Source organism: Sus scrofa, chromosome 3 (genome assembly GCF_054392235.1).
Source record: "Sus scrofa isolate SSC_HxYL_T2T_F1_AM1 chromosome 3, Sscrofa_HxYL_maternal_Yorkshire_Landrace_v2.0, whole genome shotgun sequence".
Lineage (NCBI taxonomy): Eukaryota > Metazoa > Chordata > Mammalia > Artiodactyla > Suidae > Sus > Sus scrofa.
The window spans coordinates 139359112-139373788 of NC_139385.1; the positions used below are offsets into that span (position 1 = coordinate 139359112).

The 14677-nt window shown below is 52.3% G+C and overlaps 1 long non-coding RNA gene across 1 annotated transcript; it reads left to right on the forward strand.

Moving 5' to 3' along the window:
• Positions 1-5482: 5482 nt before the first annotated feature.
• On the forward strand, positions 5483-14368 carry LOC146404975 (uncharacterized). Its single transcript, XR_014842612.1, has 4 exons — positions 5483-5659; positions 9509-9730; positions 10905-11019; positions 11629-14368. It is a non-coding gene; the product is annotated as an uncharacterized LOC146404975 (long non-coding RNA).
• Positions 14369-14677: the final 309 nt, after the last annotated feature.

Consider the following 14677-nt stretch of genomic DNA (forward strand, 5'->3'; position numbering starts at 1 on the left):
AGCAGTTGTAGCTCCAATTCCACTCCTAGACTGGGAACCTCCATATGCCGCGGGTGTGGCCCTGGAAAAAAAAAATGGCAAGATTTCAAAAGCAAATGAGGGCTCAGGGGACCAGCTGCCCATACCTCCACCTGCGTCAGTGCCAGGTGGCTTTCAAGTGACACAGCCAGCACCACGGCCCAGAAGTTGCTTCTATTTTGCTAGCGAGAAGTAGTTGCTTCTCTTCATTCTTCTACTCTCATGTTCCTTGAAAGTCTTCAGATTATTTGATTTTTTCCTTGGCGGAGTCCAAGGTCTGGCTTTTCCCTCCGGTCCACATGCCTCCTGCTGGCTCTCCGCCCCCTCCCCGCCCTGGTCCCTAATGCCTTCACTCTGCCCTGTTCCGCTCGAGCTCTGCCCCTCGCCGCCCACAGCACGGTGCAGGCAGGGCATCTGGTTTCCCGCAGAGAGCCTTGCTCTCAAGGCACTCTTACCATCTTTCAAAATCAGCTCCTCTAGGAAGGGTGGGACGCGCCACACCTGCCACGTGGTTCCCTCCTGCTCAAGGGTCAAGCCTGGGCCACTCGGCCAAGAGCTCAGCTCTCTGCTGCCTGCCCTGGGGCAAGGCCAAGGTCCAAGGTGCAGCTGGAGCATGGACAGCCGCTGACGCTACACTGGATGCTCAGAGGAAACAGAGCTTGTTTTTTTTGGCCACGCCTTCATCCTGCAGAAGTTTCCGGTCAGGATGGAACCTGCTCCACAGCAGTGACAACGCGGATCCTTCACCCATTGGGCCACCAGAGAACTCCAAGCAGAGCTTTTATTTTATCTGATCTGAGCAGATACGGTCTTCCTCTCAAGCCCCACCATGTGGGAGAATTTTACTTTGTCCAGGGCGATTTAACTTTCCATCTGTTACATGACAGGCTTTATCTGTCAATCTTCCCAAGTGTGGCGGGATATACCAGTTAACTATTCGGGTTCTGCAGTCACATACAAACCTGCGTTTAAACAAACTAACTCTCGCTTCTTCTTAAATAAAAATGTAAAAAAGTGAAAAAAAAGGGGGGGGGAGTTCCTGTCGTGGCTCAGTGGTTAACAAACCCAGCTGGTATCTGTGAGGATGCAGGTTCCATCCCTGGCCTCCCTCAGTGGGTTAAGGATCTGGCGTTTACCATGAGCTGTGGTGCAGATCGAAGATGCGGCTTGGATCTGGCGTTGCTGGGGCTGAGGTGTAGGCTGGCAGCTGTAGCTCTGATGCCACCCCCAGCCTGGGAACCTTCATATGCCGCAGGTGTGGCCCTAAAAAGACAAAAGATTCAAAAAAAAAAAAGGAAAAAACAGGTATATCACCTGGGCAAGTTACTCAACCTCCCCAAGCCTCAGTTTCTTCCGTGGTGAAACACTCCCGCGTGGGGTAATTGCGGATTCATGTGATAACTCGGGCCAGTCCCTTACAGGGTAGGGCAGGTGGAAGTTGCTCGTCTGGGGTTCCAGAAAGGCACTGTTTCTGTCCCCAGCAGCCCCATCATGTTGGGAACAAGGCCAGTCACTCGACCTTCCATCACAGACTGTGCCGTCTTGCTGGCTAATTATTTCCTAGAAGAATGGGCCATAGCAATAGAATATGATGTGGGGTTACAGGTACTTGAGCACGTAAAAAACAGTCAAGAACATACCAGATTTTAAAGATAATCTCTATAGCCGAACCCTAAAGACATCATTTTTATCTTAGGATTGTATTAGGAGTTCCCATTGTGGCTCAATGGGTTAAAGATTTGATGTTGTCTCCGGGAGGATGCAGGCTGACCCCTGGCCTCACATGGTGGGTTAAGGATCTGGCATTGCCAAAAGCTGCAGTGTAGGTCATAGATGTGGCTCAGATCCAGTGTGGCTGTGGCTGTGGCTGTGGCGGCAGCTGCAGCCCCAGTTTGACCCCTGGCCCGGGAACTTCCACATGCCACAAGTGCAGGCATTACAAAAAAGAAAAAAAAAAAAAAGAGGAAGTCTGTAGTAACTGCCTGATGAAAACTGATTTGCTAACAAACAGTGCCCTAAAAATGCTATTAGCAGGCATACCTTCCTCAAAGCTGATTTCCTGGTTATTTTTGAGCAATACCTACAATTTCTAAGAATTTAAAGTTTTGATACCCTTCCGAGGCCCTTGTGGATGGTGAACGTGAGCATGTTGAGCTGGTGTTCATGACTGGCCCCGGGAGCAGACACTTCAAATTAACTCCAGGTCGAGGCTGATCACATGCGAACCTGCCACGTGCAAAATCCCGTACCTGCTGAGACGTGGGGGTGCTGGCATCGACAAGCACAGGGATCCCCAGAGCAGGGCCATCATAATATTCCTGAAGATCTGTCCCCTGGAGTGAAAGTTCTGTTTTCCACTTGGGCCATGGTCCCAGGTGGCAACTGGGCAGGGGACGGTAGGGCCCCGGCATAGTTCTATGTAGGAGCCGCTGTCCGCCTGTTTTGGAGGTTGGCCGGGCCGGGAGGGTCCCCTGATACCAGGCTCAGGCGAGTGTGGCCAAGGATGAACGGGGCGGGCCAGCCAGAGGGGGTGGGGAATCAGGAAGGGGGCCTGGGGTCAGAGAGCAGGTGCTGGAGGCCCGGCACGCGAGCAGAGGGTGGCGGCCAGCTGGGACAGATGGCTGGCCTGTGCTGGGGCTGCAAGATGTTACGGAGGGCTGGCCAGCAGGAAGGGTCAGAGGCCAGGCTAACAAATCTTTTTTTTTTTTTGCCTTTTTGCTATTTCTTCGGCCGCTCCCGTGGCATATGGAGGTTCCCAGGCTAGGGGTCCAATTGGAGCTGTAGCCACCGGCCTACGCCAGAGCCACAGCAATGCGGGATCCAAGCCGCGTCTGCGACCTACACCACAGCTCATGGTAACGTCGGATCGTTAACCCACTGAGCAAGGGCAGGGACCGAACCCGCAACCTTATGGTTCCTCGTCGGATTCATTAACCACTGTGCCACGATGGGAACTCCGAGCTGACAAATCTTATTTTTTATTTTTTTAGGGCCGCGTTCATGGCATATGGAGGTTCCCAGGCTAGAGGTTGAATTGGAGCTGTAGTCACTGGCCCGTACCACAGCCAGCCACACCAGATCTGAGCCACATCTGTGACCTACACCACAGCTCACAGTAACGCCAGATCCTTAACCCACTGCGTGAGGCCAGGGATCCAACCTGCATCCTCATGGATGCTAGTCAGATTCGCTTCTGCTGGGCCACAACGGGAACTCCTAGGCTGACAGATCTTAACATGGGAACTGAGCTGTAAGCACTGCCTCCCGCCCCTTTCCAGCCACTCCAGGAGAGTCCTGCAGAGAAAGCGGCATCTGTTCCCTCCACCCTCACATCCTTAGCTTCCTGGGAAGCTTCCAGAAGAAGGCAGGTGGGAAGAAATGAGTGGATAGAACTCGCCTAGTTTGTTCAGGAACAGGACACCTGGATCACTATGTCGTTGGGAGGAACCAGGGGGAAATTGAACAGGAAGCCCTTGGGAATAACTTCCTGCCTGGTCCCAGCCTGGACAGGCGTGTTCAGGAACTGTCCCCGAGGACCGTCAGAGGGGCCCTGAGCATCCCTGTCCATCTTCCGCCTTTTTCCGGCCTGCCTTGCATGGCTCCGGACTTCCAGGCACCTGCTCCAGTTTCTCCTCTTGCCCCTGCGTTCAGGCCTCTGGAAGGTCTGCTTCCTTCTCTGGATGCGCTGGACAGTCGTTCCGTAACATCCTGCCCTGTGGTGACCTGGCCACTCTCCACGCCACTGCTCCTGGGTTCCCTGGTAGCCCCTGGCCTCACAGGCCCAGCTCGGGAAACTGTCAATGTCCCTTCTTTCTGTCTTTCCGGGAAAACTTAATTAAGCTTGTCTCTCTTTGATAGCTTGAGCTACGAATTGCCTCCTGCCTAGCCACTGCGCTCCTGTTCACACAGAGTTTCCTTTTTAGGCTCCCAGTCCTACCAGTGAAGTGAGGGGGAAGGAGACACGGCATCTGGAAACTACCTACAGCCGCTGGTGGTCTGACAAAGGCGTCAGCAGAGCAGCCCAACACGGAGAATGGTCCAGGATGCGGGCACGGCATCGATGGGCCCCTTGGTGACAGTTCCACAAACTCCAAGACAGAGCTTCATTCCTGCTATGGAATTCTCCCCAAGAAGGAAGAGCTGTCACCCCTCCCCGCTCCATCCTCACAGCGAGAAGGTAGAATAGGAGCCCAGCCTCAGTAAGCCTCAAGGAGCTAATGAGTATGTAGATTTTATTCCACACCGGATACCATGTGGGTTTTTTCTTAGTCTTAGTGACAACTACGATTATCTTGATGCCACTATAATTATCTTAGTGACATGCTATGATTATCTTGATGCCTCCTTAATGTGCTATGGCTACTCCTTTCTTAGCTTCTTGAGATTGAATTTGGCTGTGGTTAATAGGTAGTACAAATAGCAGTAGATTACAGAAGGGAGGGATGTATGTTTCTCTGATACAAAAGAAGTCCAGGGGAAGGCAGTCCTAAGCTGATATGACAGCTCTTCAGAGATCCAGGTGCCTTCTATCTCTCCTTAGATCAATTCTTGGCAAAGGTTTGTTACCCTGTGGTCCCAGGCTGGCTGCTGGAGCTCCAGCCATCATGTCTCTGTTCCAGGAAGACAAAGGGGAAGGTTGAAAGGCAGGAGGGGCCTAGAAGTCTCATCCAACATCTTCCACTGAATTTCCTTTGACAGAATTGTGTCACAGGATCACACGTCATTGCACAGTGACTGGGAATTTTAGCTTTTTAGCAAGACGCATTGTTTCCTTGAAATGAATGTGAGTTTAATTAATCAGGAAGAAAGGAAGAAGGGCCCTTGGGTTGGCCTTTCTCAAGCCCTGTCTAGCCCAGAAGAGAAGACGACGACCAGTGTAGCCCAGGGGGAGGAAAGGAGTCACTGACCAGAGCTTGGCTCGTTTCCCAGCAGGTGCCCGTGTGCCCCGGGATCACTTTACTTGGGCAAGCATCTGGGAGAAGCTCCTGGCTCTTCACCAGTCCCTGGGTTCCAGCTGACACTCTGCCCACTGAGTTATTTCTCTGCTGTCCTTCTTGCCCCACATCTGATCCGTCATGTGTCAAACTCCATGAATCTGCATCCCTAGCTTTTTATAATGAGGCGTTGCCCAGCTGGAGGCTATTGAAGCGAACTTGTTTTATTTTAAAATTTTAAAGCATTTGTTGTGTTGATTAAAAAAAAAATAAAAGACCTACATAAGGAGCATAATTTAAGGAAGTAAAAGGTAACTCTTCTCCCTTGCCTTAAATAGCCTTATTTCACTCTGGCCGTAGACATGACAAAAGCCAGCGAGATGGAGACTGATGCGTGTGGGGAACACAGCTGGCACGCTAGCTGCTGTGTTGGAGCCAAACCTCATGGGAGAATCGATCAGATGCAATTTTTAACTAATTGATGAATTGCCCTTGAAAGCCCATTCATTAAAACGCACTTTATCGCTGATGGAGTCATAAAACTGCAAGAGCCTCAGCAGGAGGGGATGGCGCCAGTGTCCCTGGAGACAGCGGGTGGCTCTCAGCACCCGGCTGAACCGGGCAGCTGTGCTGAAGACCTCATGCCGGGGAAAGAGCCTGGGTTTCTGGGGCAGACAGACCTCGCTCTGACTCCCAGGTGCGCCTAGGTAAGTGCGTCCCCGCATCCCTGAGACGCTGAGACGCCTTCGCTTTTTCTTTTTATGGCCACACACACGGCATGTGGAAGTTCCCAGGCCAGGGAATGAATCTGTGCCACAGCTGCAACCTACATTTGCAGGTATGGCAATGCTGGATCCTTTAATCCACTGCACGGGGCCGGGGATCAAACCTGCACCTCCGTAGCAACCTGAGCTGCCGTCGTCAAATTCTTAACCTACAGTGCCACAGCGGAAACTCCCCTGACACTCCACTTCCAGAAGCAGACATACGATGTCCCCTTACAGGATTCAATTCATAATGTATGTAAAGGCTGCTGTGGGATTCATTAAAGCTCTGCTTTTGGTCCCTGCATCTTGGGGCTCGAGTAGAAAAGGGAAAAGCAGGGGCCAGGCCATGTGCAAGAGGAACCTGTCACTGATGTCCCTCCCTAGGAACCAGAATCAGCTGACTTGCTTGTGGTTCAGGTTTTGCCGGGAATAGACACCCTATATCTTCATCACTAATCTTGGCTGGAAGATACTGTTGTCCACTAAAGTGAGTCAAAGCAGCTGAGCTCTTAGACATTGGAACCCTCCCTGTTGTGAAAGGGCCTCAGGGGCCACTCTCCTCCAGCCCCTCCCAGGGCTGCCAGGCCACGCCCAGGGGCAGCTGCTGGGGACAGAGAAGGGCTTGCCTCGGCAGCCCCTGGAGTCAGCCTGCTCTGGGAGGAGCGGCCGATGGTGGCCTTCCAGGGCCCTCGTTCTCAAGATCAGTCCTGGGAGAAGCGGTCAGGCCACGGTCCTGGAGACAAACCTCCCAACTCTGTCCGCAGCTGGCGGTGTGATCCTGGGCAGGCTGCTTGACCTGAGTCCCCGTTTCTTCCGTTGTAAAACCGGTTTCAAAGAGACCCACCTCAGAGGACTGCTAAGATGATTCTGGGGAACGGTGGACGTGGATGTGCCTGGGGTGGTGTCTGGGAAGTGGCCGAGGCCAGCCCAAGCCACCCCCACGAAGCCCGAGCCAGGCCATTTGCAACACAATCTTTTTTTTTTTTTTTTTTTTTTGCAACACAATCTTGAACGTGGCCTGACCTCTGGGCGCTCGGTAGGTATCTGCTGAAGAGACAAACGTTAACTCCCTTCCTGTGATTTGCTTGGCCCCTTTCCCAGCTGAACTGGTGTTAGAATAATCGCAGTCACATTCTCTGCGTACCTGCCACCTGCCGGCCGCTGTTCCCGGCTCTTCATGCACGTTATCCATTTATTCCCACAGCAACTGCTGGGAAGGAGTGCTATTGTTCCCATTGCGCAGGTGAGAAGAACGAGGCCCAAGGGGTTTCATGAAGATGCCCTAAATCCCACAGTCTGTATATTGGAGCCCAAGAGTCGAATGATCCCTGGCCTTTCAGACTTTCGCCTCCTTTGATGGAAACTAGACAGAGGGCAAGTGTACGACCCTCAAATCACTAAGTCAACCCGAGTTGAATCTTCCTCCCCCTCCGCCTCCTCCTCAATGGTTGGTGGCAATTTGAAAGCAACCGGGGAGAATGCATAGGAATTTGGTGTTTGTCTAGACCATGGGAGGGTGGGGGCTGGGCAGCAATTAAATTAGATGAGATGTACATGAAACAAAGAAAAAGGAAATAGATAGAGCAAGAAAGACCATTTAGAGACATTCAAACACGCACCCAAAGCAGCAATATATATTTTGCAAGACCCATACATACGAAAGATACACATGGCACATATGACTGCCTTTGGGGAGGAGGGGGATGTGGGGGTCTCTGGGAATAACAGAGCAGAAACAGGTAATTAACAAGAAGGGTCTGGCATGGAAGAATGATGACACTGGAGAACACGATTCACTCAGCCTCTTGTATCTGAAGTGTAAAGAGGAAATTAAAAAAAAAAACAGGGTGTGCTCAGGGGACCCCCTCGTGGAGAGGAGCACCAGAGCTCCGGCTGTGTGTGGGGGAGGGGTGGGGGGGATGCCTGCAGGGCTCCGGTCTCGAAGGATGTGGGTGCATCTTAGGAATGTGAGTCTTGAGAGGCCACTGAACTATCTGGGGTAGCTGAGCAATGTGCTGAGATGAAGGGGCTGCAGAGATGCGGACGGAGGGAAGGATGGGGCAGACCGGTTAGCACTGGTCTCACCGTTGCCATGATGTGGGGCAGGACTGGCAATCTTCCTCTGTCAAAGGCCAGGTAGTAGCTGTGTGGTCACAGGCCGTGGTTCGTGGGTCCACGTACAGAGTGTTGTGATTTGGGTCGGGCCAGTGGCAACGGGACGAGGAGAGATGGGGCCAGACGTGGCTGCTGAGGGGATGGAACTGATCAGGTCTGGGTGATGGGGGGATGATTCCGCGTTTGGGGGAATCACCAACCGAGACAGGAAATCCAGGAGGAGGAGCCGGTCATTTCTAGAGCTGTTGACAGGAAATTGCCACCTTGGTGCCACCTTGCTCCCAGCCCGCAGATGAAGACGACCCATGAAGGAGGGACCCTAGAGAAGGGAGCCAGAGCCCCTGGGTCAAGCGCACGCTCGGGTCCGCTCTGCCCCGCTGAGCGGCAGAGCTTCCTTGCTGTTCAAGCTGATTTGAGTGGTCGTCGCACGTCCGCGGCAGGCGTGGTCATGGCGTGGGCTGAGCCTCCCTGAAATGATCGTGATGATTGCTTGTGTTATTATCAAAATGTTTACACTTCCTGCTAGGCCCTGGGAGGCACCTTGCAGAGATGAACCCAATTCGCAGTTGTTATGTAACGGGAGTAAGTGCTGTAATTGCACCCATTTTATAGAAGAGAAGACTGATGTCCAAGAGGCTGTCTAAGGTCACATGGTGGCAGAACTGGGATTCATGCCCAAGAATCTTGGAGTACATGCTCTAAACCCCATCCATCCAGGAGCCTCTCACTCCCTGACCCAGAATTCCTAGGGCAGATATGGCTGGACCCATTTTACATATGGGAAGACATGGAGGCTCGGGGAGCTCAAGTAACTTCTCAGAGGCCACATGGATTCCCGGGATGGTATAGCTGGGTTCAAACCACCTGTTTCCAAAGAACAGCACCCCTGTCCCCTCCTCTGACTTCTGAGAAACTTAAGGGACAAGTTAGGAAAAGTTCCAGATGGCAGAAACCAGAGATAGGTTGGGGGGGGAGGGACTGTTGCTGGGACAGCCAGCCAAAGAGGAGGCAGGAAGCACCCAGCAGGAGCGACGGTGGTCCAGGACCCAGACCGGCCACGGACGGAACACACACGGAGTGTGAGCCTAAGTGGGTGGCATCTCACTTAATGTACCAAGCGTGACTTCCAGGCGCTATTGTCCCTATTTGGAGGAGGAGAAAACCAGCTTGGAGGGATGAAGTGACTTGTCTAAGGCCTCACATCCAGCAGCCAGGGGGCCGAAGTTCTTTCGGAAGCTCCATCTGGTTCTGGAAACTGGTGGTTCAGGTTTTGTCACTTGGGTTGACTAAACCCAGCACAGCATGTCTGTCAGCCTTAAATCTAACATCTGGACTCTCAGTAGCCCTTCACGCCTGCCCTTTGCTCCCGAAGCCTTGTTGGTTTGTTTTTTTTTGCTTTAAATTGGAGTTGATTTACAATGTTGCGCTAATTTCTGTAATGACTTAGTTACACACACACACCTTCTTTTTTATATTCCTTTTCCATCACGGCCGAGCCCGGGAGACGGGATCTAGTCCCCTGCGCTATGCAGCAGGACTGCATGGCTTATTCAGGCTAAATGGAATCGTTTGCATCTACTAACCCCAAGCTCCCCGTCCACCCCCCTCCCTTCCCCTCCCCCTTGGCCACCACACGTCTGTTCTCCTGTCCGTGGGTCTGCTTCTGTTGTGTAGATACAATCATTTGCCGAAGCCTTGTCGATGTGAAGTTTCAGTGAAAGAGGCAGCTTTGGCTTCAGCTACGGTCAAAGAGAACCAGAGCCCCACAGCAGCTCAAGCAGTAAAAGCAGACGTTACCCAGGACCTCCTGCAACGGGGAAAAGAGACCTCAGGACAGAACTGGGCTCTGTTCCAAACGCAGCGCGGACACGTGGGCATCTAGAGCCAAGGAGCGAGGTGGGGTCAGTGGGCAGAAAGCTGCTAAAGGAAGCGTGGGGGTAGGGGGGGGATTCTGGTTAAACCGACCTGGCAGGATTCTTGCGGGAGGCAGGCCAGGGGGCTAGACTCCCCCTGGGGGTGGGGGTGGGGGTGGAATTTGATCAGATACTGAGGGTGATTAGAGGGTGGGGGTTCTTTCTAAACTGACTTAACAGGATTCTTGCTACATTGGGGCAGGCCGGACAAGGACAACCAAGGTGGAGGCTAGAGGGTTAGGGGAGCCCGGGCGGGTGAGGGCGAGGTCAGGGAGAGGCTGGTCCCCCCCAAACGAATCCTGTCCACCATCTTTATCAGACTCCGAAAGCACTACCCGACCGCAGACCATGTCAGATGGCTTTTACGTCACCTACTTATTTCTTTTTGCTTTTTAGGGCCGTACCCACAGCACATGAAGTTCCCAGGCTGGGGGTCCAATCGGAGCTACAGCCACTGGCCTACACCACAGCCACAGCAACGCGGGATCTGAGCTGCATCTTTGACCTACACCACAGTTCACGGCAATGCCCGAACCTTAACCCACTGAGTGGGGCCAGAGACCAAACCCACATCCTCACGGATACGAGTCGGGTTCGTTATCACTGAGCCACGATGGGAACTCTGGCTTTGGTGTTTAAAAAGGCTCACTGGGGCTGCAGGCTGGAGACAGGCCTGGGAGGGCGTCAGGACCTCCGCCTCAAGTTCCTGGGGTGGGCTGGGGGGGGGTAGGAACCAGTGGAGCAGGCGTGGGAAGGTGGGGGGGGGAGTGGGGTCCCTGGGCAGTGCTAGTCTGAGGAAGGGGAGCGCTGTGCGCTGGGGAAGGACACACAGGCCTGGAGCACAGACGTGTGGACTGGACCCTGTGTTTTTTGGTTTGTGTTTTTTGTTTGGTTTTTTTAACATTTAACTTTTCAAATAATTAGATTCACAGGAAGTTGTAAAAAAAAAATATGTACAATTAGGCCTTCGTCCAGTTCCACTCAGTGGTCCTATCTCGTATCAAATCCAGGAGCTGCCCCCCTGAGCCTGCTCAGCCCTCCCCGGTTTAATACCGTGTGTGGACAGTTCTGTGCAATTCTATGATGCGTGCAGAGTTGTGTACCCAGCACCCCCGAGCATGTGTGTGTTCTCATTGATTTCATGTCTGTGTTCGCAGTGGCTCTCAGGGGCATCTTTGACAGACACACCTCAGGAATCTCACCCACGTCCGCACTGACAGACACCGAAGGCCATGGGCTTGGAGGAGACGCTGCCGCGCGGGGAGGGAGGAGGTAGGAGCCGAATACCAGCTGGAGGAAGAGGCTTGGCTCTGGCTCCTGGGAGAGGCCTCCTGAAAGAGAAATTCCTGGGAGAGGAAGAGGCCCCGGCTCCCCTCGAGGGCACCACGTGGCCGGCAGCCACCTGCTCTTGTCTTAGCCCTCGGCTCCCCAGCTTTCCAGACCTGCTTCTTCATCCCCAAATCATCAGCCCACGTGGTGGTCCCCCTGCGATGCTCTCCAGAAGCAATTTGCCTCTGGAATGTTCTGTGGAACCGGGTGTACCATATTTGGGCTTTTGGAAAAATGTCAGCCTGTTTGATACTATGTCAACAGCAGCCAATACTGTAACCAAGGCTGAGGGGACCTGGATGTCACTGTGGGGAGGCTAGACACCGGGGTCACATTCACCCTCGCACTCAGCTGTTTGGGGTTAGATGCCACCGGCTTGGCGCTTTTTCCAGTAAGAAGCCCAGCCCCGGCTGAGTCTCCTGAAAGCTTTAGCAAGCCAACTCCTACTTAAGGAAGGAGGATATTTTTTCCCCAGGGAGGAGGGAGGTGCCAGTATCAATTTCATGGTCTCCCTATATTTTTATTCTGTCATTTGCACGTTAATTTTTCCAGCCATGAAGTCTGAATTTTGCAGATTCAGCTCATCACAGCCTCAGACACACGCCCAACGGAACGCTCCCGATGGCGCTGCGCGGCGGGGCCTGAGTGGTGCAGTGGCGCCATCTCCTGGTTCGTTTGAGTTCTGCACCCTGAGGAAGATAAATGCTGATCCATCACCTTCCACCGGTACACAGTTCAGCCAACCTCAGAGGCTCCCAGCTCTGGGCAAGTCCAGTGTGAGGGAAGGCGGTGTGGACCTGGGAGATATGGGCCAACGTTTATGGTCCCTACTGTTGGTGTATCGGGAGATAGTCTAGCTGGGACCGGGGAGAATGGACCCAGTCCCTGTCAACAGAGAGCTTACAGGCGGGCACGTCCAGAGCCAAGACAATGATGACAAGTGCTGGAGATGCCGGGAGGCACAGTTCTGGCTCTGCCCCTGCCAGCTGTGGGGCCTTAAGCCACTTAAGCTCTTTGAGACTCAGCTTTTTTGTATGTAAACAGGAAAACGAGGCTAATGATTAGTTCCTGGTGTGGTTGTTTTAAAGACACACTTAAGGTGACATGTAAGGTACATAACAGAGGTTCATGAAAAGGGAGATAATTATACTTCTTATGGATGAAATAGCTGCTCAAAGAAGGGAGTACTGGGAAGTGGGGGTCACGACGTGAAGACACGTTTCAGCTGTGCTTTGAAAGATGCGTGGGAGTTTTCCGATCAGACACAGGGGGAAGGCTTTCTATGTGGGTGAAGGGTGTGTACAGAGGCGCAGTAAGAGGAAGTGCCGTGGTGCATTTGGGAAACGGCACATACTTTGGTTTGAGCTCAGCCCAAGGGGGAGAGCAGGTGGAAGCGAAAGTGGGCAGGTCAGCCCCATCAGAACCTCTGGAGTGGGTTGTGAAAATCTCTTTTCATGAAATGATTCCCTGGGGATTCTGAGGCAGCCTGCCAAAGGTCCAATATCTGAAAGCCGGCACTGTACCAAGCAGTCTACATAATTCTCTCTCATCTGCACCACAACCTGACAAAGTGGACATTATACGCAGCAGAAGGCTGAGGCTCAGAGGGGTTAAGCGACTTGCCCAAGATCACACAGTGAACGTGAGCTGAGATTCAATCCCTGCTCATTTTGACTCCAAATCCCATATATGCCCAGAGTGCTCAGGAAAAGCAGAGTGCACACTCTTCAGGGCTGGGCTGACACAGGGGCTGGGGTCCTGTCTTTCTGAGGTCTGTGCTGTCAGGATTTGAGAGCAGTCAGCTTCTGCTCCAGGGAGCCCCATTCTGCAGACCAGATTCTTATGCTGGGTGCATGCAGTTAGATTTTCCTGGTTAAATTCCTACTGGAAGGAATAGAGCCCTGCTTTTTCTTCTCTGGAATTTGCCAGAGATCGTTTTGTGAGTGCACAGGGAAAGTTTTTTAAAAAATGCAAAACAATCTTAAACTTACAGAAAGGCTTCAGCTCAAATGACACATTTTCGTTTGAGTGTAAGTTGCCATGATGCTCCATCACCCGCAAATATCTCAGCATATTTCCTGCAAATAAGGACTTCCTCCTATCCGGCCATAATGCAGCCGCCGCTCCCAACAGACGCTGGATGCGATGCTTTGGTCGCTGGCATTCACGTCCCGTCAGCCATCCCGGGGATGGCTTTGTCGTAAAAGGATCTGGTTCAGGTTCACGTTGGCATTTGGTGGTGGGCCTCCTTGGTCTCTGACAACCTGGAGCCATCCCTCAGCCTTGGCACTTGGATGATTAAGGGCCAGTTTGTCCACAGACTGTCCCTCCGTGTGGATGTGGCTGCTGTTCCCTTGGGATTGGATTCAGGTTAAAAGTCTTGGGCAGCAATAACCCGGAGTGCTACTTAGGTGGCACCTGATTTCAATTAGTGCCATTCATGATGACACTCACGGTATCATGGGGTTACAGTGGTGACGGCCGGGCTTCCCCCTGTAACGTGACCTTTGCAGTGAACAGATATTGGGGGGGCGGTGATATGTTGAAACTCTGTGAATGTCCCGTCCGTCGTCTCCTGTGTTCATCTCTATACCCTGCTTGCTCAGTGGGTTAGACCCCGTTACTCTCAGTATTTCTCTGGTACACACATTGTCTCGGATTTGGCTAAAGGGGGAGCCCCCGAAGCCAGCTTCTGTGTCCTTCGTCGTGTCCCCTTGTTCTCCTAGTGCTCCAGGTTTTCTGATGCAGTAAGATGTCCTGAGCTCCTTCTGTACCCTCTCTGCCCCAGCCCTGGAACCAGCCCGTTCTCCCAGGCGCCCCAGTCCCCTTAGTGGAGAAGAGAATTTAAAGTCAGTATCTGGATGCAACCAGAGAGTCTCCTACTAAGTGATACTAAGTGAAGTAAGAAAAAGATAAGTACCATGTGATACCACTTATATGTGGAATCTAAAACATAGCACAAATGACCCTATTTGCAAAACAGAAACAGACTCACAGACACGGAGAACAGATCTGAGGTTGCCTGGCCGGGGGTGGGGTGGGGAGGGTGGGGGGATGGACGGGGAGTTTGGGGTTGGTAGAGGCAAACTGTTATATTTAGAAGGGTTAAGCAATGAGGTCTTACTGCACAGCACAGGGAACTCGACCCGATTACTTGGCATAGAATGCGATGGAAGATTATAAGAGAAAAAGAATATATGTATATGCATGACTGGGTTGCTTTGCTGTGCAGCAGAAATGGGCACAACATCGTCAATCAACCATTCTTTCATAAAAATACCAAAAAAAGTCAGTATCTGGGTGCCAGGTGTGTTCATTGCTCCTTGGGGGCGGGGTGTCACGGCTCCCAGGCCCTCTTAATGGAATAGCTGTGTGTGTGTGCGTGTGTGTGTACACATTTACATCTGTATTCTATACCTATCTATGTATTTATGTATTTGGATCACATGTTTTCTTATCAACCTCCTTTTGTGTTACTAGTCTCAGCTAGATGGCCTTTGTGCTTTTGGGGAGCAATGAAATGCTAAAGCTTTTTGAGATGATTCACCTGAATCTCTTTGTTTTACACCCAGGCAGCTGTGTGACTGAGGCCCCGGGTGGC